Source organism: Cebus imitator, unplaced genomic scaffold (assembly GCF_001604975.1).
Source record: "Cebus imitator isolate Cc_AM_T3 unplaced genomic scaffold, Cebus_imitator-1.0 Scaffold82, whole genome shotgun sequence".
Taxonomy (NCBI): domain Eukaryota; kingdom Metazoa; phylum Chordata; class Mammalia; order Primates; family Cebidae; genus Cebus; species Cebus imitator.
Window position 1 is genome coordinate 8513173 of NW_016107397.1, and position 5712 is coordinate 8518884.

At 48.1% G+C, this 5712-nt stretch overlaps 1 pseudogene; it reads right to left on the reverse strand.

The window, feature by feature from the left end:
* Positions 1–662: 662 nt before the first annotated feature.
* Positions 663–5401, reverse strand: LOC108307879 (annotated as a pseudogene).
* Positions 5402–5712: the final 311 nt, after the last annotated feature.

The following is a 5712-nucleotide window of genomic DNA, read 5'->3' on the forward strand; positions in this document are numbered from 1 at the left end:
CTCGGCTCACCGCAACCTCCGCCTCCTGGGTTCAGGCAATTCTCCTACCTCAGCCTCCTGAGTAGCTGGGATTACAGGCACGCGCCACCATGCCCAGCTAATTTTTTGCATTTTTAGTAGAGACGGGGTTTCACCGTGTTGACCAGGATGGTCTCGATCTCTTGACCTCGTGATCCACCCGCCTCGGCCTCCCAAAGTGCTGGGATTACAGGCCAAAATATATTTTTAAAATGCATGACACTTTCCAGTACAGATCATTCTGAATGGGAGATGGGACTGACCCAAGGTACAATTTCTTATCCAAAAGATCCTAAGTTGCCGGCAAATGAAATGCTGACTGCAGTCCATCTTCAGTGTGGGATGGTTAACACCGATACAGGGGGCTGCCTCCTCTCCAGGGATGGAAATCTGCACTTAGGAGGGAGGTGGAATCGGGAATGAGCCCTCGCTTCCCTGATAGGCGCGCAGTGGGCTCGTCCGGCATTTCCTGCTTGGGCCGCTGACTCCAGGGCCGTGCACCCGGCATGTGGTCTTTTTTTTTTTTTTTAATAGCATAAATAAAGGTTTTATTGGTCAGTTTTGTCAGTGACAAAAACTGACATACCTGCAATTCACTATTCCACATATCCAAGCCCCTGAGGTGGCAAGAGGGGAAGCTAAGCTCATCGATGGTGGGCAATGGGTGGGAGGTGGAAAGGACTTGAAGGCCTCTGAGGGTTAGTTAACAAGGCTACCAGGACTGGAACCAACCACAACCAACTTCCTAGGAATAAGTCCAGGATGGAGAAGGCATCATCCAGGGCTGGAGGTCCTGGTGATTCTGGATCACCCTAGGACTGCTATCTGCTTCATATTGGGTTATCGTGGCCTCTGTCCGGCCCTCACTGTCCACCGCAGTCCCGCACTCCTCCACTCTCCCATCTGGCTTGGTGATCTTGGTCACAGAGATGCTCTTGAAATAGGATTTAGGCTGGGGCTGTAGAGCCAAGACCCTCCTGGCGTCTTGGGCAACCCGGGAAAAAAGATCACTGTCCTCTCTGGTTCTAGGATGGGGTCCACAGGCCATATGTCACCAAACCTATGAAATGGTCTCTGGGAGCCCCAGTGTGGTGCTGGTTTGGGGGATTCACTTCTTGCATCACTCTCCAAGAGCCCCCCAAAGATCCTGGGCTGGTGACTCTCTGGATACTTCAGCACTGAGTCCCGAAGTGTTCGTCCCTCCCACAGTCTCTCACCAGGTGTCTCTGACTCAGGACCTGGAAGCTCAGAAAGATGGGTTATAAATTTTGTTTTTAAGATGGGCTATTTTTTTCATTTACTTAAAACCCCACCTGTATGAATGGGTTGGCGGTGAAACCTTGGAGTGGTTGGGTTGGGTCATTTCTGACCTACTCGTGACGGCAAGTGTCCTGGTCTTTTGTCCCTGGTTTTCCCGTGAACACCTGGGAGGCCAGGGTGGGACGGTTCACACATTGACTGGTGGACCCTGTTTCTTACCTGAAGTTCCCTGAGATGGTGGTGGTGGAAGCAATGGTGACAACAGGAATAAACTAACAAATGCTAATATATTTTTGGCATCTTCACACTGCTTTCCCACTAACTTTCCATGTAAGCCTCAAAATGAAAAGAAAACATTTATGCGGCCAACAAACATGAAAAAAAGCTCATCATCACTGGTCAGTAGAGAAATGCAAATCAAAACCACAATGAGATACCATCTCACACCATTTAGAATGGCGATCATTAAAGTCAGGAAACAACAGATGCTGGAGAGGATGTGAAGAAATAGGAACGCTTTCACACTGTTGGTGGGAGTGTAAATTAGTTCAACCACTGTGGAAGACAGTGTGGCAATTCCTCAAGGATCTAGAACCAGAAATACCATTTGACCCAGCATTCCCATTACTGGTTACATACCCAAAGGATTATAAATCATTCTATTATATAGACACATGCACATGTTTATTGCAGCACTGTTCACAATAGCAAAGACTTGGAACCAACCCAAATGCCCATCAATGATAGACTGGATAAAGAAAATGTGGCACATATACACCATGGAATACTATACAGCCATAAAAAAGGATGAGCTCATGTCCTTTGCAGGGAAATTGATGAAGCTGGAAACCATCATTCTTAGCAAACTAACACAAGAACAGAAAACCAAGCACTGCATATTCTCACTCATAAGTGAGAGTTGAACAATGAGAACACATGGACACAGCGAGGAGAAGGAGAGAAACATCACATACTGGGGCCTGCTGGGAGGGTGAGGGGGCAGGGGAAGGATAACATTAAGAGAAATACCTAATGTTGATGATGGGTTGATGGGTGCAGCAAACCCCCATGGCACGCATATACATATGTAACAAACCTGCACGTTCTGCACAGATATCTCAGAACTTAAAGTATAATAATAATAAAATAAAATTTTAAAAACCTAGTGTTATATTATGGAAAGGAAAATAATTAGAGGGATGTGATTTTTCCCAAGACCACATAGCTAGGAAGCGGCTTGTTCTCTCCAGCTGAGGACTGTGCCCGTTGCCTAGGAGGTCAAGAGAAGACAGGCACTGAGTGCTGGTGAGGGTGGCCCCCCAGCCTGGATGTCTGGGCATCTCAGGTTCTCTCCTTTTTATTGGGAAGAATAACACATGTCCAGGGTGAGAAATGCAAGCAGTGTGAAGGCCAGTCCCCACTCTGGCTCCTTTCCCTTCATTCTTCTTTCTAGAGGCAACCCCTGTTACCAATTTCTTGTCCATCTTTCCAGAGATAGTTTCTACTCTTTCTAGCATATGTATGTGTGTTTACACACACATATGGAGATAGCTGTCTTCATGCATGTAATCCCATTTCATTCTTTTTTTTTTGAGATCTCTCTATCGCCCAGGCTGGAGTGCAGTGATACAATCCTGGCTCACTGCAAACTCTGCCTCCTGGGTTCAAGCGATTCTCCTTCCTCAGCCTCCCGAGTAGCTGGGACTACAGGTGTGAGCCATCACGCCTGGCTAATTTTTTATATTTTTAGTAGAGATGGGTTTTCACTGTGTTAGCCAGGATGGTCTCGATCTGCCGACCTCAGGTGATCTGTCTGCCTTGGCCTCCCAAAGTGCTGGGATTACAGCCGTGAGCCACCGCGCCTGGCCCGCCTCATTCTATTAAACAGCTGCCTGGGTTCCCACGCGTGGAGTAGCATAATTCATTTTCTAAATCCCCTTCAGATGGACATATAAGTTGTTTCAAGTCTTACATAATGAAAAACAACACAATGCCTGCTTTCTTTCCCTTTTAATTATTTTTAAATGAAAGTAACATATGTGGAAGTCAAACAGTATAAGAAAACATGTCATAAAAGCTGACGGTCGCTTGTGTGATCGCTGCTCCAGGTCTGCTTACCCTGCCACAGCCCCGCAGCCCTGACTCTGCAGCCTAGGCTGGCACTTCCAATTCCTGTAACTACTCAATCTTGTATTTATCCTCATCTTTCTTTCTTTCTTTTTTTGAGATAGAGTCTTGCTCTGTCACCCAGGCTAGAGTGTAGTGGCAACATCTTGGCTCATTGTAGCCTCTGCCCCCTGGGTTTAAGCAATTCTCCTGCCTCAGCCTCCACAGTGGCTGGGACTACAGGCATGTGCCATCATGCTTGGGTAATTTTTATGTTTTTAGTAGAAATGGGGTTTCACCATGTTGGCCAGGCTGGTCTCAAACTCCTGACCTTGTGATCTGCCCACCTGGGCCTCTCAAAGTGCTGGGATTACAGGAGTGAGCCATGGTGCCTGGCCCTCATCTTTCTAAGTATTGTGCTTGTGCTGTGACTTTGATCATTTTTGATCATTTTTTTTTTTTTTTTTTGCAGTTTATGACTCCTCAGTCAGGGATTGTAAGTCTTAGCCTTCACCCTGTTCACAAACATTAGAAACATTGCCCTCCCTCACTTCCCAACAGAGTTATTTCACAATTTGTGAACAAATCAACACACAAAGTTCAACATATAATAGCTATTTAAATACCACCCACGACTGAGCCATGTAGTGTACTATGAAGACATTTCCTTTCTCATATGACTTTGCACGTGCGGCAGACATTTCAGCAGATCCCCAAAATCCAGGACTGCTGGCCTCACTGGCAGGTCAGACAAGTCCAGGGAAGAGGAGTTCCCTGAAAGTGACTGGCCTGGTTCTAAGGCAGCCCTTTCCATGTGTTACAGAGCAGGTGTCTAAAAGTGGCCCTCAGAGGGAATGTGGCATGCAGGGTTTGCATCAGGGTCCACACTTATGGAGGGAGGAAGGACAGTATTGGGCAGAGTTCAGCCATGCTGTGGGCCTGGCAGAGCCTTGGCCTAGCTTCAGGGTAAATGTGTCCTACCAGAGTTATTCCCTGTCCAGCTAAAATGGCCAGGCCTTCCTTGATATGCCCACTTCCATCAGCCAGAGATGTGGATGCTCCTGAAAGAATGAGTCCTTGGGTAAGGCAACTCTCTGTAGCTGAGGCAAATCCTGAAGGCACTGGAGGCCTTCTCTGCAACATGGTATTATGCCCTTTCTCGACAGGGGTTTAAGGGGTGCACATCTGTGTCCACCCTGCATGCATGGTGTATACACATATGCAACCCACATACACATATATATATACACTCATGCACAAATGGAAGCATGCTTATTTTGCACTTAATGGTATGACTTGGAGATTGCTGTGCCCCTACCATGGGCCCAGAGTTTGGTTACAGGCAGGTGCAAGGCAGGTAGCATCCGACATGCTGCCATCTCCCTGAAGCACCCAGCGTGTGGGGATTGTACATCAGAGTTGGTATTGGGGTGTGCAAACAAGGAAGAAAGGACAAACTGTAAGCTCACGGGACTCATGGCCTGGTCATGGGGAGGATGCAAAAATCATGAAGGAACAAGGTCCCAGGGTGTGGCCTTCCTGAGACAGTGGGTGGTTGAGGATGGGGGGGACCAGGCTGGCTGGAACCGTTGGGGGTGGGAAGGGGTGGTTCCTGAGGAAGGGACTGAGCATGGGCTGAGCAGGAAGTGCAGAAAAGGGAAAGACATCACTGGTGGAGAAAGTAGGAGCAATGGGTGGGAGAGGGTGCAGTGAGGGAGCCCAGGCCAGGCCACACCTGTGCTGGGGGCTCTGCAGGGGGCCCGCTGGGAGGCTGAGTGGCCCTGTCTCCAAGAGAGATGCCTTTGGAGACCTTCCAAGGGACTTGCTGGATCTCCACCAGGTTTCTGCCATACCTACCTCTGTGGCAAGCGAGTCCCAGACTCTCCAAATCTCTGGCACTCAACATCCTTGCAAAACGTTCCATAAGACAGAGAGAGGAGAGGGGCCCATCCCTGCAAACCTGGGGCTCCACCAGGGGAATGGGATTCGCTTCTCGGCCTCCTTTTGGGGGCCCCATGGGGCTCTCTGGACCCACCAGGTCTGCAGGCCAAATCTATCGGTGGCAGCTGGAGAATCCCACAGACATGGATGCATTTTCAAAATGCCTCAGAAAAATGGCTTTTTTTGTAATTAAAATATTTGAGTCTGGATGCGATTTAGCCCCATAATATACTGGTTTGCTTAATGACTGCAGAATATTGTCTTATCTGAGGAGAAGCAGGACGTTTTAAGACCACAGAGTCCAGAATTCACAGCTTGGAATTTTCACCCATGCTGGCTGTTAACTGACTTGAGCCATTAAAGGGAAAGAATTTCTGGCAAACCCTG